Below are 19,897 nucleotides of genomic sequence, written 5' to 3'. Positions count from 1 at the left end.
ATACACACGCACATCCACATATACACACACATCCACATACACACACACATCCACATATACACACACATCCACATACACACACACATCCACATACACACACATCCACATACACACACACATCCACATACACACACACATCCACATATACACACACATCCACATACACACACACATCCACATATACACACACATCCACATACACACGCACATCCACATACACACGCACATCCACATACACACACATCCACATATACACACACATCCACATACACACACACATCCACATACACACACACATCCACATACACACGCACATCCACATACACACGCACATCCACATACACACACATCCACATACACACACACATCCACATACACACGCACATCCACATACACACACACATACACACACACATCCACATACACACACACATACACACACACATCCACATACACACACACATACACACACACATCCACATACACACACACATCCACATACACACACACATCCACATACACACACACATACACACATCCACATACACACGCACACACACTTACACGCACACACTCACACACACATCCACATACACACGCACACACACATTCACGCACACACATCGCATACACATATACACACATGCATACACACATCCAAATATATACATATCAACATACACACACATCCACATTCACACACACATCCACATTCACACACACATCCACACACACATCCACATACACACGCACACACACTTTTACGCACACACTCACACACACATCCACATACACACACACACACCACATATACATATACACACATGCACATGCACACATCCAAATATACACACGTACACAAACACACACGCATCAACATACGCACATACACACGCACCCACATACACACACACATCCACACGCGCACACATCCACATACACACACATACACAAACACATACACACACATCCACACATACACATACACACACACATCCACAAACACACACATACACAAACACGCACACACATCCACAAACACATACACACACACATACACACACATACATAAACACACACATACACATACACGCACATACACAAACACGCACACACATCCACAAACACATACACACACATACACACACACATACACACACATAGCCACACACACATACACAAACACATACACACACATATATATACACACACTCACACATCCACACACACATCCACATACACACACATAAACAAACACAAACACATACACCTCCACACACACATCCACACACACATATCCACACACACACATACACATACAAGCTTACAGACACGCATACATACACATTCACACACACACACACACATACATACATATACATGTACACACATCCACATACACACACATCCACATACATACACATTCACACACACACATACACACATCCACATACACACACATCCACATACATACACATTCACACACACACATACACACATCCACATACACACACACACACATACATACATATACATGTACACACATCCACATACTCACATACATACACAAACACACACACATCCACATACACACACATACACAAACACACACACATCCACATACACACACATACACAAACACACACACATCCACATACACACACATACACAAACACACACACATCCACACACACATACACACACATACACAAACACACACATACACAAACACACACACATCCACATGCACACACAAACACATACACACACATACACAAACACACACACATCCACATACATACACATACACAAACATCCATACACACACGTCCACATACACACACATACACAAACACACACACACATGCACAAACACACACACACATCCACAAACACATACACACACATATACACACACACGCGCATACACAAACACACACACATCCACAAACACATATACACATACACACACACAAACACAAACACAAACACACACACACATACACACACTCATATATACACACACTCACACATCCACACACACATCCACATACACACACAAACACATATACATACACGCACATACACACACATACACAAACACATATACATACACACACATCCACATACACACGCACACACAAACAAAACACACACACATATACACACACATACACAAGCACACACACATCCACATACACACATCCACACACACACATCCACACACACATCACACACACATCCACACACACATACATCCACACACGCATCCACACACATACACACACACATACACACACACATTCACATACACACACACATCCACATTTACACACACACATACACATACACATACATACACATACACAAACACACATCCACACACACATACACAAACACACACATCCACATACACACACATACACAAACACAAACACAAACACATGCACATACACACACATATACACACACACATAAACATCAACATACACACACATACGCAAACACAAACACACACACACCTACACACATACACATACACACATACACATACACACATCCACATACACAAGCACACATCCACACACACACGTACACACACATACATACACACATCCACACACAAATCCCTACACACACATACATACACACACACATACATACACACACATACACAGACACACACATACACATACATCCACACACAAATCCCTACACACACACATACATATTCACACGCATATACATACACACACATCCACACACATACACACACACATCCTCACACACAGATACATACACACACACATACACATACACACACACAGATATATACACACAGATACACACACACACACATCCACATACTCACACACATCCACACACACACATCCATATAGGCACACACATACACGCACGCACACATACACGCACACACACGTATCCCCATACACACACACATATATACACACACACATCCACTTTCACACACACACACACACGCTTCAATAAGATAACATTGTACATACAACTCACAATGTGATTCAGCAATTTGTTTTTAAAACTTCATAATTTTCTTACAAAGTTTCCGTGGTTTAACTAAAAGCAAAGGAACTGTGGATGCTGTAAATCAGAAGCAAAAACAGAAATTGCCAGCAAAGCTCAGCAGGTCTGGTAGCATCTGTGGACAGAAATCAAAGTTAACTCAGAACTCTGAGCAAGGGTCACATGACCTGAAACGTTAACTTTGATTTCACTTCACAGATGCTGCCAGACCTGCCGAGCTTTTCCAGCAACTTCTGTTTTTGTTCCACAGTTTAAAACTGTTTTGTCCACAGTCCAAAGAGGTCTTTATAAAATCAAATCTAAAACTATAGCCTTAAGTTTTTAGATTAGATTCCCTACAGTGTGGAAACAGGCCATTTTTGCCCAACAAGTCCACACCGACCCACTGAAGAGTAACCCACCCCTCTACATTTACTCCTGACTAATTCACCTAACACTCTGGGTAATTTAGCATGGCCAACTCACCTGACCCGCACATCTTTGGATTGTGGGAGGCACAATGTTAAATTGGAAAAATATGATTGATTGAACCAGATTTCATTCTGGGATCTGCCTTGTCCAGTAGTAAGATCAGCTGAGATCCTCAGAGTGGGAAATTTACTGATCAGTTCCTGGACTGGTCAGTAATAAAATGAAGTGCACACTGATTTACAATTTCGCTAAGTACAAAAAAAGAACTGTGAATTCTGGAAATTAGAAACAAAAACAGAAATTGCTGGAAAGACTCAGCAGGTCTGGTGGCATGTAGATAGAATGCAGAGTCAACATTTTGGTTCCAATGACCCTTCCTCAGTTCTGAAGAAGGGACCAGAAACAGTGACTTTGCTTTCTCTCCACAGAACTGCCAGACCTGCTGAGTTGCGCCAGCATTTTCTGTTTTTGTTTATAATTCTGCTTACTGCCTGAATTTCCTTCCCGTCTGGTTGGCTAATGTGTGGGCTTTCTTTGAGTGCTTTCAACTGTATTCACAATTTGCTCAAAATTCCAGTTAGAAAACAAATCTCATCGATCTCCCTTGTGGTCAAGCGTAGCACAAAGTTAATGAGATGCATCTTGTTAAGTGAAAAGAAATGGTCTGTCCTTTTTGAGGCAGGTGCAGCAGATAGAACTTTGTGGGCGAAGTTTATCAAAACAATTCCCATCCTGCTCTCCTGCACTATGATTCTGTTTGCTTCTGAAGTAATTTTGAGATTTGTAGTGATGATTATTTGATTCCAGACTTTACTTTGGATAAACATTAGGAAAATAGAACAGAATAATACAACATAGGAACATGGCTTATGCCTCACTGTGTCTATACTGACCAAGATGTCATTCTAAACTAATTCCATTTCTTGTACATGGTCCCTATCTCTCTATTCTCTGCCTGATCATGTGTCTGTCTAAATGCCTGTTAAATATTTCTGTTTCTACCACTTCCCCTGGCCGTGAGCTCCAGGCACCTACCATGTTCTGTATAAAATCTTGCCTCACGCATCTCCTTTAAACTTTCCCCCCTCACCTTAAACCTAAGCCCACTTGTATTTGACAGTTCCACCCTGGGAAAAAAAACCTCCAACGGTCCATCCTCTCCACAACTCTCATAATTTTATCTACTTCAATCTGGTCACCCCTCAGCCTCCACACTCTAGAGAAAACAATCCAAGTTTGAGCAATCTCTCCTGATAGCTAATACACTCCAGTCTGGGTAACATCCTGGTAAACCTTTCTCACACACTCTACAAAGCCTCCACATTTTAATTATTGTGTTGTGTCCAGAGCTGCTCACAGTACTCCACATGTTGCACAACTGAGGTTTTATACAGCTGCTGTCTGATGTTTATACTGAATGTGCTGGCTGATGAAGACAAGAGAGCTGTATGGTTTCTTTACCACCCTATCCACTATATTGCCACTTTCAGGAAGCTATGGACTTGCATTCCAAGATCCTTCTGATTATCCATGCTCCTAAGTGTCTGACCACCGACTATATACTTTCTTCTTGCAGTTGACCTGTGAAAACACATCACCTCACACTTATCCAGATTAAACTCCATCTTCTAATTCTAACTGATCTGTATCCTGCTGTACCTTTGATAACCTTCCTCACTATCCACAATTCCAGCAATTTTCATGACACCTGCAACTTGGGCGGCACGGTGTCACAGTGGTTAGCACTGTTGCTTCATGGCGCCAGAGACCCGGGTTCAATTCCTGCCTCAGGCGACTGACTGTGTGGAGTTTGCACATTCTCCCTGTGTCTGCGTGGGTTTCCTCTGGGTGCTCCGGTTTCCTCCCACAGTCCAAAGATGTGCAGGTCATGTGAATTGGCCATGCTAAATTGCCTGTAGTGTTAGGTGAAGGGATAAATGTAAGGGTGTGGGTTGCTCTTTGGAGGGTCAGTGTGGACTTGTTGGGCCGAAGTGCCTGTTTCCCCACTGTAAGTAATCTTAAAAAAAAATTACTAATCAGACCATGTGCATTTTTATCCAAATCATTTATACATATTACAAACAACAGATGTCCCAGCACTGATCCTTGTGGAATACCACTGGCCACAGACCTCCAGTCAGCAAAACATCATTCCACAACTATCTTCTGTCTTCTATGACCAAGCCAATTTTATATCTAACTTACCAACCCACCACTGATCCCATGTGACTTAATCTTCTGAACCAGCTGACCATGAGGGACCTTGTCGAATGCTTTAATATTCTGCCCTCAACATTCATGATAGGCAAATATTTTACATTTTTTTCTATGTGACCCATGCACAGATAGTGTTACTACAGCAGCATTTACCTCTCAAGATGTTTAACTCCTTAAATTTTTCAGAATAAATAAAGATGACCCAAATGTTTGAGCTGAGATTTCTGCTCAGGATCCCCTCCAAGACATTTTGTGTTCAGTTCTGATTTAGATGATCCTGTCTGTGAGGCCACATCTTCTGCTTCCTTATCTTCATTCTGCTGTTTACCACACACAGAATCTCTCTGTGATCAGCAATGTTTCAGATGCTTTTAAACATCCTTGGAGGTACAAAAAGTGATTTATGAACAAAGAATATCTATAAAGATTTCTACATAAATCTTGAAGTGTATTTCTGCGACTGAAAATTTATAGAATCTATTTGAAATTGAGGAAGACGATGGGAATGAATCAGCATATGGTGCTCTCTGAATCTGAGACATGATCCTATGCACTTTAGTTCATGATTTCCCTCCTATTGCATGAAACCAGAAATACTTAAGCATTAAGTATCCCCCAGTACCATATCTATATTAAGCCACAGTCTAGGACATCAGCACAAGATCCAAGTTAACAGTACAATATCATACATTTGATTGACAGTATTGTGGAGGTGTATTCTATTGGATGTGATGTCAACCTGATGCTCTATCTAACTATTGGTTCAAGGATTTTTCCATATGGAGTGTGATCCTCTGAACAAAATAATTAGAAATCTTGGAGTTCTCTTTCAGAACAATACTGTGTATATTTTCTCACTTGCTTATTAAGAACAAAGCCTTCAGTGAGCTCTAAAAACTGAATAAAAAATAAACACTGTGAATGCTGGGACTCTGAGATAAAAACAGAAACTGAATTGGATTCCTCCAAGCCACTTACCATCCTGACTTGGAAATATATCACGGTTCCTTCAGTATTGCTGCATCTAAACCCTGGAATTCCCTCCCTCCCAAAGGGCATTGTGGGTCTACCTATAGCACATGGACTGCAGCAGCTTAAAGAAGCAGCTTATCCCTACCTTCTCAAGGGGCAACTAGGGATGTGCATCAATGTTGGCCCAGCCAGCAACACCCACATCCTCTGAAATATGAAGCTCTAGTGAGAAAAAGTGTGTCTGCAGTTGTTCTGTTAGTTTAATAATTCATACTAAAAAGCCAGTGACAAATTTATCAAAAATTGGAATCAAAGTTATTGGAAAACATTGAAGCTAGTTTCTAAATTGAGTAAATTCCAATACTGGGGGCATGCATTTAAGGTGAGAGGGCGAAAGTTCAAAGGAGATGTGAGGGGCAAGTTTTTTTCCACCAAGTGATAGGAGTCTGGAACACGCTGCCTGGGGTGGTGGTGGAAGCAGATACGACCGGGGTGTTTCAGGGGCTTTTAGATAAACACATGGATATGATAGGAATGGAAGGATATAGACCAAGGGCAGGCAGAAGGGATTCATTTAATTTGGCATCATCTTCGGCACAACATGGTGAGCCAATGGTCCTGTTCCTGGACTGGACTGTTCTACGTTTTATTTTCTATGTTCTAAAATTGAAGCTTGATTGTATGATTCTAATGAGAGCCTATCTTTTGAGACAGAATCTCTTGCAGAATCTTTGGAAAGAATTTATACTGAGTCTTTGAAGAGGTTTAGTCAGGTCAGCTGACTGTTGAGAATCTCTCAGACCTGAAAGTGCATCAACCTTAAAGTCTCTGAGGTAGGACCTTTAAAAGCAGCAGAAAGTGATGTTTGGTCCATAGTCTTTTCTATCAAACACTTTGTGCACATCGTTGTCTTCTCAAAGTTACCAAAGCCGTTTCCTGGACTGTGCTATAAAGAGAATCAAGGGAGTTATTAATAAAGTGAGATAATTCTGTACCTGCACAAAACCTTTCCACCCAACCACGCACAGTGTCTCATTCTGGTATTTGAAAGATTTCAATCTGGTCAGTAAGATGCCACAAATATCTTGTTATAGTATATGGCAGCCACGAGAAATAAAATCCAGTGCATTCAATTGATTGTGTACAATGTTGTTTGTTTGAAATCCATGTAGAGAGACAGTCTTAAAAAGTTGTTTTAAAAGAAAATTGTTGTGTTGTTATTTGCGTTATAAAAGGAAGCATACTTCACTGAGTCCTTAAAGCAGTGATACAAGGCAGACATGTTATTGGTACAGGATCTCTGTTATAAATTGGTACAGCAGATAGCAACTACAAATGACAGTCTAGTAGAATTCTCTATTTCCAGCTCAGGCATATCATTAGAGGGACCATTGATTAACTCAGCACAGAACAACAAAATTGAAGCCAATGGCACTGGAGTCATACCTGGTGCATAGGAAGATGGTTGTGGCTGTGGGAAGTTGATTATCTCAGCTGCAGAACAGCTCTGCAGATGGGTTCCTCCGGGTACAATCCTAGGCCCAATCATCTTCAGCTATATCGACATCCTGGGGGTTAACATTGACCAGAAACTGAATTGGACTCAGAAGAGCAGGTCAGAGGTGAGGAATCCGACAGTGAGTAACTCATCTCCTGACTCCCCCAAAGCACGTACACCATCTACAAGGCTTAATTCAGGAGTGGGATAGAGTATCCCCACTTACCTGGATGGGTGCAGCTCCAACAACACTCAAGAAACTTGATACCATCCAGGGACAAAGCAGCCCTTGCTTAATTGGCACCATATCTACAAACATCTACTCCCTTCACCAGTGACACTCAATAGCAGTAGTGTATACTATCTACAAAATAGATGGCAGAAATTCATCAAGGTTCCTTAGGCAACACCTTACAATGTATGACCACAACCATGTGGAAGGACAAAGGCAGCAGATACATGTGAACATCACCACTTTCAAATTCCTCTCAAAGCCAATCCTAACTTGGAAATATATCATCGTTTCTTCAGTGTCACTGGGTCAAAATCATGGAATTCCCTCCCTAACGGCATTGTGTATCACCCACAGCACATAGACTGCAGCAGTTCAAGGTAGTAACTCATCAACACCTTCTCAAGGGCAACTAGGGATGGATGATAAATGCTGAACCTGCCAATGACGGAACGCAGGAATGAATAAAAATCTTAGTTATAGAATTGAGAATTTAGGTAAGTGGAATTGAGGATTATCAAATCAGCCATTATTCATTTGAATTGCAGAGCAAACTTGATGGGCCAAATGGCCTGCTTTTGCTTGAATGTTTTATGGACTTATGCATCTGAATAATATTTTGGAGTGACACACTAGCTCTCACCATGCTGCAGGTCTCCACCAAGGCACTGCCAAAGTGACATTGCTGTAATCACTCCAAGTCAGGTGCCTTCTGGGGGGCTAGTCCAAGGCAATTCTGGTAAATGTTTTGTTGCTGCAGGCATCATGAAGCTGGTACATCATGAGCCACTTGCTCAGTGGTTGTGATTCTGAAAAGAGAAACATAACTATGTGGACATGCAGTTCATCAGAAGCAAGTAATGGCCTGAATCTTCCAGATGGGCGGCAGGATAGTGGCAGATTCCATTCTGTGTGAACAAATGTAAAATCCTGCAGTTATGAAGAAATCAAACACATCAGCCATGAGCAGAGTTAAAACCGTTCAGAATGAGACTGAAAGTGTGTTTGAAATCTTAATGATGCAATGACAAACCAGCCCAGTCACAGCTGAGCTACAATCAATAAGATCACATTGAGAACTAAATGGCCACAAAGATAAAGCACCAATGAAAGGGTTTAGTGTTTGCAATGTTGAAGGATCTGGCCAGATCCCATTGCGAATACTGTGTGCTAAGTTTGATCATTAAGCTTTGAAGGGGGCAGTGAGACACAGGAGGCTGTTCAGATTAAAATCCATGGAACGGATATCTGATAAAGATCTGGAGAGAGTTCCATGGTTCAGGAGATCAATGAGAAGCATAACCATGTACATGCAGTTCAACAAGAGAAAGTAATGGTCTGACAGAGATACGTCCAACAGTAAAAGGTAAAGAGAGAGTCTGTTGGAACGTTTGTGTAAGGTAAAGAATAGATTTATGAGGAATATCACACAAAGATTCTTCACTACTAGCAATAGAATATAGATGGACAGGTGAAAACATTGAAACCTATAAGAAATGGTGGCATTCTGTAGTGGACAAAGTCATTGGAAGAATGAATTTAGACAGCTGCTCACCCACAATTCTTTTGTGATTGGGTATAATGTGAGGATTAACATTAAATATATCCAGCATAATAGAAGGCTAACAGCAGCAGCAAATGAGCAGCACAATGTGCAGGACAATGTGATAAATATTTGCACAGTGAAGATTGCTGGATAATTTATAACAATTCATTACGGTCAGTCTCTGGTGCAGAGATATTAATCATATTACGCTGATGGCCCAGAGCTATTAATAATACTTGAAGCATGTTTCTAACTAGAGAAATGAAATCATTATTTGTGTAGTTTTTAATAATTACATGGTTTACTTTTCCTGTGATATTCATCAAAAGATAACCCACTATTACTGCACGTAAATATTTGTCAACAAGTTATATCTTTGGGAGTGAATCATGAGCTGAGTGTGCTGCTGTAACCAGACTCTATCAAACGGGAATAAAAACAGCAAAGACTGGAAATCACCTACCGATGCTGCCTGACCTCCTGAGTATTGCCAACAGTTTCTGGTCTTATTTTCGATCACCATCAAACAGTGAATTATAGACAAGAACTCATACTTTTCCACTGAGTAACAACTGTCTGTGAGGATACCGACATCGAATTACATCCTGTGTATAGTGCAGAAACAGACCATTCAGCCCAACATGAACAGCCAGCTGGTTATTCCTCTGCATCAACTCTCCAACTGATTGGACTGAATTTACTGACTGTGGTGGTAACATAGAACATTATGGCGCAGTACAGGACCTTCGGACATCAACATTGCGCCAATCTGTGAAACCAATCTGAAGCCCATCTAACCTACACTATTCCATTATCATCCATATGTTTATTCAATGACCATTTAAATGCCCTTAAAGTTAGTGAGTTGAAAACGTGTTGCTGGAAAAGCGCAGCAGGTCAGGCAGCATCCAAGGAACAGGAGAATCGACGTTTCGGGCATCAGCCTTTCTTCAGGAATGAATTTAGACAGCTGCTCACCCACAATTCTTTTGTGATTGGGTATAATGTGAGGATTAACATTAAATATATCCAGCATAATAGAAGGCTGACAGCAGCAGCAAATGAGCAGCACAATGTGCAGGACAATGTGATAAATATTTGCACAGGCTAAGATAAAAGGTAGGGAGGAGGGACTTGGGGGAGGGGCGTTGCAAATGCGATAGGTGGAAGGAGGTCAAGGTGAGGGTGATAGGCCGGAGTGGGGGTGGGGGCGGAGAGGTCAGGAAGAAGATTGTAGGTTAGGAAGGTGGTGCTGAGTTCGAGGGATTTGACTGAGACAAGGTGGAGGGAGGGGAAATGAGGAAACTGGAGAAATCTGAGTTCATCCCTTGTGGTTGGAGGGTACCTAGGCGGAAGATGAGGCGCTCTTCCTCCAACCGTCGTGTTGCCATGGTCTGGCGATGGAGGAGTCCAAGGACCTGCATGTCCTTGGTGGAGTGGGAGGGGGAGTTGAAGTGTTGAGCTACGGGGTGGTTGGGTTGGTTGGTCCGGGTGTCCCAGAGGTGTTCTCTGAAACGTTCCACAAGTAGGCGGCCTGTCTCCCCAATATAGAGGAGGCCACATTGGGTGCAGCGGATGCAGTAAATGATGTGTGTGGAGGTGCAGGTGAATTTGTGGTGGATATGGAAGGATCCCTTGGGGCCTTGGAGGAAAGTAAGGGGGGAGTTGTGGGTGCACGTTTTGCCTTTCTTGCAGTTGCAGGGGAAGATGCCGGGAGTGGAGGTTGGGTTGGTGGGGGGTGTGGACCTGACAAGGGAGTCATGGAGGGAGTGGTCTTTTCGGAATGCTGATAGGGGAGGGGAGGGAAATATATCCCTGGTGGTGGGGTCTGTTTGGAGGTGGCGGAAATGACAAAGGATGATACGATGTATCTGGAGGTTGGTGGGGTGGTAGGTGACGACCAGTGGGATTCTGTCCTGGTGGCGGTTGGAGGGGTGGGGCTTAAGGGTGGAGGAGTGGGAAGTGGAGGAGATGCGGTGGAGGGCATCGTCAACCACGTCTGGGGGGAAATTGCGGTCTTTGAAGAAAGAGGCCATCCGGGTTGTTCGGTATTGGAACTGGTCCTCCTGGGAGCAGATGCGGCGGAGATGAAGGAATTGGGAATATGGGATGGCGTTTTTACAGGGGGCAGGGTGGGAAGAGTTGTAGTCTAGGTAGCTGTGGGAGTCGGTCGGTTTATAGTAAATGTCCCTCGTCAGGTCCACACCCCCCCACCAACCCAATCTCCACTTCCGGCACCTTCCCCTGCAACCGCAAGAAATGCAAAACTTGCACCCACAACTCCCTCCTTACTTCCCTCCAAGGCCCCATGGGATCCTTCCATATCCACCACAAATTCACCTGCACCTCCACACACATCATTTACTGCATCCGCTGCACCCAATGTGGCCTCCTCTACATTGGGGAGACAGGCCGCCTACTTGCGGAACATTTCAGAGAACACCTCTGGGACACCCGGACCAACCAACCCAACCAGCCCGTGGCTCAACACTTCAACACTCCCTCCCACTCCACCAAGGACATGCAGGTCCTTGGACTCCTCCATCGCCAGACCATAGCAACATGACGGTTGGAGGAAGAGCGCCTCATCTTCCGCCTGGGAACCCTCCAACCACAAGGGATGAACTCAGATTTCTCCAGTTTCCTCATTTCCCCTCCCCCCACCTTGTCTCAGTCAAATCCCTCGAACTCAGCACCACCTTCCTAACCTGCAATCTTCTTCCTGACCTCTCCGCCCCCACCCCACTCCAGCCTATCACCCTCACCTTGACCTCCTTCCACCTATCGCATTTCCAACGCCCCTCCCCCAAGTCCCTCCTCCCTACCTTTTATCTTAGCCTGCTGGACACACTTTCCTCATTCCTGAAGAGGGGCTTATGCCCGAAACGTCGATTCTCTTGCTCCTTGGATGCTGCCTGACCTGCTGCGCTTTTCCAGCAACACATTTTTCAGCTCTGATCTCCAGCATCTGCAGTCCTCACTTTCTCCTTACAGTTAGTAAGTCTACGACCGTTGCAGGCAGAGCATTCCACGCCTTTACTACTCTCTGAGTAAAGAAACTTCCTCTGACATCTGTCCTATATCTATCACCCCTCAATGTAAAGCTATGTCCCCTTATGCTAGCCATCAACATCCGAAAAAGGGTGTCAGTGTCCACTCTATCTACTCCTCTGATCATCTTGCATGTCTCTCTTCAGTCACCTCTTAACCTTCTTCTCTCTAATGAAAACAGCCTCAAGTCCCTCAGCCTTTCCTCATAAAACCTTCCCTCCGTACCAGGCAGCATCCTAGTAACTTTCCTCTGAATCCTTTCCAAAGCTTCTACATCCTGCCTATAATGCGGTGACCAGGACTGTAAGCAATACTCCAAGTGTGGCCACACCAGAGTTTTGTACAGCTGCAACATGACCTCATGGTTCTGAAACTCAATCCCTTTACCAATGAAAGCTAACACACCGTATGCCTTCTTAACAACCCAATCAACCTGGGTGTTAACTTTCAAGGATCTATGTACACAGACACTGAGATCTCTCTGCTCATCTATACTACCAAGAATCTTACCATTAGCCCAGTACTCTGTATTCTTGTTACTCGTTCCAAAGTGAATCACCTCATACTTTTCTGCATTTGCCAGCTCTCAGCCCAGCACTGCAGCTTAGCAACTCCGCTGTAGATTGAACATAAAACTGGTAATACCTGACCATGGTCATTTCTGCATTTGCCAACACAATGTATGCCCATCAGATAATAGACAATAGACAATAGGTGCAGGAGTAGGCCATTCTGTCCTTCGAGCCTGCACCACCATTCATTATGATCATGGCTGATCATCCTCAATCATTATCCTGTTCCTGCCTTATCTCTATAGCCCTTGATTCCACTATCTTTAAGAGCTCTATCCAACTCTTTCTTAAACAAATCCAGAGACTGGGCCTCCACTGCTCTCTGGGGCAGAGCATTCCACACAGCCACCACTCTCTGGGTGAAGAGGTTTCTCCTCATCTCTGTCCTAAATGGCCTACTCCTTATTTTTAAGCTGTGTCCTCTGGTTCGGGACTCACCCCTCAGCGGAAATTTGTTTCCTGCCTCCAGAGTGTCCAATCCTTTAATAATCTTAAAAGTCTCAATCAGATCCCCTCTCAGACTTCTAAACTCAAGGGGATACAAGCCCAGTCGCTCCAGTCTTTCAGTGTAAGGTAATCCCGCCATTCCAGGAATTGAGCTTGTGAACCTACGCTGGACTCCCTCAATAGCCAGAATGTCTTTCCTCAAATTTGGAGACCAGACTGCACACAGTACTCCAGGTGTGGTCTCACCAGGACCCTGTACAGCAGCAGAAGAACCTCTTTGCTTCTATACTCAATTCCTCTTGTTATGAAGGCCAGCATGCTATTAGCTTTCTTCACTACCTGCTGTACCTGCATGCTTACCTTCATTGACTGGTGTACAAGAACACCCAGATCTCTTTGTACTGCCCCTTTACCTAACTTGGCTCCATTTAGGTAGTAATCTGCCTTCCTGTTCTTGCCACCAAAGTGGATAACCACATATTTATCCACATTAAACTGCATCTGCCATGCATCTGTCCACTCACCTAATGTGTCCAGGTCACCCTGTAATCTCCTAACATCCACCTCACCTTTCACTCTGCCTCCCAGCTTCATATCATCAGCAAATTTGCTAATGTTATTACTAATACCATCTTCTATATCATTAATATATATTGTAAAAAGCTGCGGTCCCAGCACAGATCCCTTCGGTACCCCACTGCCTAGCATCTGGGCTTCTGAAATATAAGGGTAGATTGTCCCCAATTCCTGCTGACCAATCAGATGGCTGGTACTTCTTCAATCAGCAGCCATGCTAGCAGGAGGAATGGCCACTGCTGGTCATTCAGACAGGCTGGCAGCAGCAGACAAGCTTCTCAGTGTCATTCAGACAAGCCCCAGCAACAGGGACAGGTGGAGGTAAGTTTGTCATTATTGAGGGAAAGAGAGACTTTCTGAGGGATTAACCCTTGCCACAGTGGAAGGCAGAGATTCTGTGGACTTGTTGGGCTGAACAGCCTGTTTCCACACAATAGGGATTTGATGAAGATAACAAGTTCTCCGTCCCATTCTGACAGCCGTGTCTCTCGTCCAATCTGACAGCAGCAGTCAAGCATCAGGATAATATGAAACATCTTCACAATTTATCATCATCGTGAGTATCTTGACCATGTGACTCACGCCAAATCACCTGCTCTTTTTGTGGTCACTCTGTCACAAGTCTTGCTCCAGAGCTTGAACTCCTAACCTTGGCTGTTACTGAGTACTGTACTGATAGACTACTCCATAATATTTCTCTCTTTTGGATGAGACACTCAACTGAAATTGGAGGTGTATTGGACAGTGAAGAGGGTCACCTCAGATTACAACAGGATCTGGACCAGATGGGCCAATGGGCTGAGAAGTGGCAGATGGAGTTTAATTCAGATAAATGCGAGGTGCTGCATTTTGGGAAAGCAAATCTTAGCAGGACTTCTACACTTCATGGTAAGGTCCTAGGGAGTGTTGCTGAACAAAGAGACCTTGGAGTGCAGGCTCCTTGGAAGTAGAATCGCAGGTAGATAGGATAGTGAAGAATGTGTTTGGTATGCTTTCCTTTATTGGTCAGAGTATTGAGTACTGGAGTTGGGAGGTCATGTTGCGGCTATACAGGACATTGGTTCGGCCACTGTTGGAATATTGCATGCAATTCTGATCTCCTTCCTATCGGAAAGATGTTGTGGACCTTGAAAAGGTTCAGAAAAGATTTACAAGGATGTTGCCAGGGTTGGAGGATCTGAGCTACAGGGAGAGGCTGAACAGGCTGGGGCTGTTTTCCCTGGAGTGTCGGAGGCTGAGGGGTGACCTTATAGAGGTTTACAAAATTCTGAGGGGCATGGATAGGGTAAATAGGCAAAGTCTTTTCCCTGGAGTGGGGTAGTCCAGAACTAGACGGCATAGGTTTAGGGTGAAAGAGGAAAGATATAAAATAGACCTAAGGGGCAACTTTTTCACACAGAGGGTGGTACGTTTATGGAATGAGCTGCCAGAGGATGTGGTGGAGGCTGGTACAATTGCAACATTTAAGAGGCATTTGGATGGGTATATGAATAGAAGGGTTTAGAGGGATATGTGCCGGGTGCTGGCAGGTGGGACTAGATTGGTTTGGGATATCTGGTCGGCATGGACGGGTTGGACCGAAGGGTCTGTTTCCATGCTGTACATCTCTATGACTCTATGAATGTCCATTTAAATATCTCTAAAAATAATTCCACAATTTGTTGAAGCTTGTCATTTTGTATTTATCAGGTTAATTAATGACAAACACTAATTCAAGGGAAAAAACTAACATTAGTGCTGCATGGGAGGAGAGTGTTGATTGTTTGTGTTACAACACAGGGTAAACGTTCCTGCTTCCTGTAAACCAGCAACACAGAAAAAAATTTATCCCGTGCAGTAATCTGTGAAAATTCCAGAGACCAAGAACAATTTAATGTAAAAATTAGCATAACAGAGAATAATTAACAAAAAACTATCTACAACTCCTTCCTCTAATCTATCTGTTACCTTCCCTTCTACAATACTGGTCCAATAAAACTCCCTGATTATGATTTACAGAACAACACTTCTCATCTCGAAACCAGGCAACTTTCAGTTTTCTCTGAATTCCTTCTTCTTGGGGATTCTGCTTCACAGGCTACTGATCGATAAAGGTGCCTTTAAGAGAGCTTTTTTTTCAGATAGTCTTTACAGGCTGGTAGCTTGGCAGTTCTTCTCTCAACTGTTCAATTTTCTCTGGTTTTATAACCTCAAAGAATTGGATTGTATCATTGGCTTTTAAGATTGTCAATATACTAAATTTAAACTGGATTGGAGTTTGGTATTTTTCAGGGTATACTTTAACCTGATTGCCCCAATTCAAATCTATTTTATTGTTTCCAGGCAACCAGCTACCCTACTATCCCAAAAGCTAGAGCACATGTTACATTGTGTCTGTTTTTTCTGAACACTTGGTGCTGTCAGGCAGTTTTTGCTACCTTTAGCTCTCTTAAAGGTATAGTACACCCACATCTTCATAACATTTGGCAAGTGGACTCTGATTGGTAGAGGTGTTAATGTGGAGAATTCACTTGTTAATGATGATTAACAGTTAACTGCTTGATTGAATTTTAAAGCAGGCAGATTGACTCTGAATCATCAAGACATTCTCCTGAGAAATGAACCAGTGAATAGCTGTCACCTATTTTGCTGAATTTAAACTGACACAGTGTGTGTACATTTTTTATTTTTTTTCATTTTGTGAGATGTGGGTCTCACCGACAGGACCAGCATTTATTCCCTGTCCCTAGTTGCCCCTTCTTGAACTGCTGCTATCCATGTGCTGTAGACTCATCCATAACGCCCTTACACAGGCAATTCCAGGATTTTGATAGTGATACTGAAGAAATGGTGATATATTTCCAAATCAGGATGGTGAGTAGCTTGGATGGGAATTTGAAGGTGGTGGTATTCCCATATATCTGCTGCCCTTGCCCTTCTTGATGAACATGGTCGCGAGTTTGGAAGGTGCTATTGGAAGATCTTTGGTGAATTTCTACAGTGCATCACACTACTGCTACTGAGTGTCCTACAGAAGACTAGGGCCCCGTGTGTTCATATACGCAGCTTTCAACACACGCAAGTGTGCCACACTGTGAGCCTGACTGACAATCTCACAATTCTGTCTGTATAATTCATTGCACATTCAAGATTATCTAGCAATTGATGGCAAATTTTAGCATCACCATCTAATGTTGACCATAGTGTTGTGAATTTTGGAAATGCTAATTTGGTACAATCGACTTGTCATACAATCATACAGTCATACCTTGCTTGTTGTGAATGGCCAAAGGAATATGCTGTTTGATATGATCCATCGGTCTACAACAGGCAGCCTGTTGACATCACACTGACACTGAAATTCATATTCCACATTCGTCATTTCTGTGATAGACAGAACAACTTTATGGCTTGATGGCAGCATCCTATTAATGGGAACACCACTTGTATAGTTGCAGCTTCACCTGTTACTCAAATATTTGAGATACTTTACCCCAGCAGGGTGCTCAGGACCAAGGGTTTTTGTGAGTTTGTTTGATTTTACAGTGAGGAATGATCTGATCAGGGGAACCATTATCTTGCAGTGTGGCTCAGATGTGCCCTATTTCAGATCCAGCCTATTCCACAGTGAACAAATATCTTAGGTCCTGTTTCTGGGGTTGCTGATATGGTCAATTTTCTAGTGAATGGAATGGCAGGAATCCCAATGTGTGTATTGACCAGTGAAGGTAGATTTGCAGGAGACAAATATAGAGAAGCTTTGGCTGATTTCACAAGTCAGACATCAAGAAAAAGAGACCTCAATCTGACTGTTCTATTTCAAGCATGTATCTAGCTGCAGGATGAAGCCCATTATGACATGTCAGAAAATTCTTACGTGTAAATGCAGATTCAAATATAGAAAATGTGTCATCATCGATTAGATTTATATAGAAGTTAAGAAGTTCAGTGTCACTTCATCAAAGACATGTTTCTCATGGAATCTAACAAAGATGTTTGTGAGACCTGGATGTAATGGGGTCTTGCTGAGGTACATCTTTCAGGATGTGTTGAGATAAATTATTAGCATGGGCTCCTGTCTCCATTTTTAGCTTTTAATGTGGGTCCTCCTGCCTTTCAGAATACTTGCTAAGAATGGCTGTGAAAGCTTCCGATGACCTGATACCATCAATGTGGTGTGTGAGACTATCCTCATTGATGTTTTTGTGTATCTTAACAATATCCTTGCTGCCTGTTTTGTGGTATTGTATTGTTTTGTGGTAGTCTGTGTTTAGTTCTGGGTCTGGTTTGGTCTTTGGTGCCAGCTGCATACACCTAATGATCTCTGCCACATGTTTTACAGATTTTCAGAAAATTACAGCTTTTGGGTATTTGAGACAAACCAGGTCTGTTACAGATGTTATTGATTTGATGCACTTTGCTGACAGTATAGGTTGCACCTAAAGTGTGTAATTGTGGTTAGCCATGCGTTGTGGCTCCAGACTTATCTCCATCCTCAAAGTAATGCCTCAATAGTATGGCCTTTTTTTTGCCTAGAGATCCTTCCTGAAAACTTTCATTGGTGTTGAGAAAATGGGCAGTACGGTGGCTCAATGGTTAGCACTGCTGCCTCACAGTGCCAGGGGATCAGCATCAGCCCACAACTGCCTCCTGGGAAAGCTGAGTGATGATCTCCCTGAAATCACTGAGTCAACTTCATTCCGGGAGAAACACAGTAGGTCAGGCAGCATCCGAGGAGCAGGAAAATCGACGTTTCAGGCCAGAGCCCTTTATCAGGAATGAAGGCTCTAGCCCAAAATGTCAATTCTCCTGCTCCTCGGATGCTGCCTGACCTGCTGTGCTTTTCCAGCAACAGACTGTCAACTCTGATCTCCAGCAGGTGCAGACCTCACTGTCTCCTTGTTCTAGGAGAAAACTGAGGCACATCCTGATCTGAGTAGCTAGTCCCAGTTAAGTGCATTTACATCAAACCCTGAGGGGAAATAATCCATTATTACCAATTTATCAGACTCTGAAAACATATTTCATGCAGTCTGCTCATCACAGTCACATTTAGATACATGGAGCAGTTTATTAGTTCATAAGACCACCAACGCAAATCATCTGCTAGAAATATAGAAGAACAATGACGTGAAGGCCTGCACTTTATGGAAGCAAAACACAATGCCTGAATGATTTTAACTGTCTATTTATCATTAAACTTTAATTTGTGAAGCAGCATGATCCAAGGAATTATGGTCCGAGCTTATCGAAGCTCAATACAAGAGCCAGCTGTTTAAACCACTGTGCTCCTGCAGCCACATAAACAGATGCATCAGGGTGTATTCAGA

This window comes from Chiloscyllium punctatum, chromosome 13, assembly GCF_047496795.1.
Source record: "Chiloscyllium punctatum isolate Juve2018m chromosome 13, sChiPun1.3, whole genome shotgun sequence".
NCBI lineage: Eukaryota > Metazoa > Chordata > Chondrichthyes > Orectolobiformes > Hemiscylliidae > Chiloscyllium > Chiloscyllium punctatum.
Note: the sequence above shows the minus strand (reverse complement) of the source record.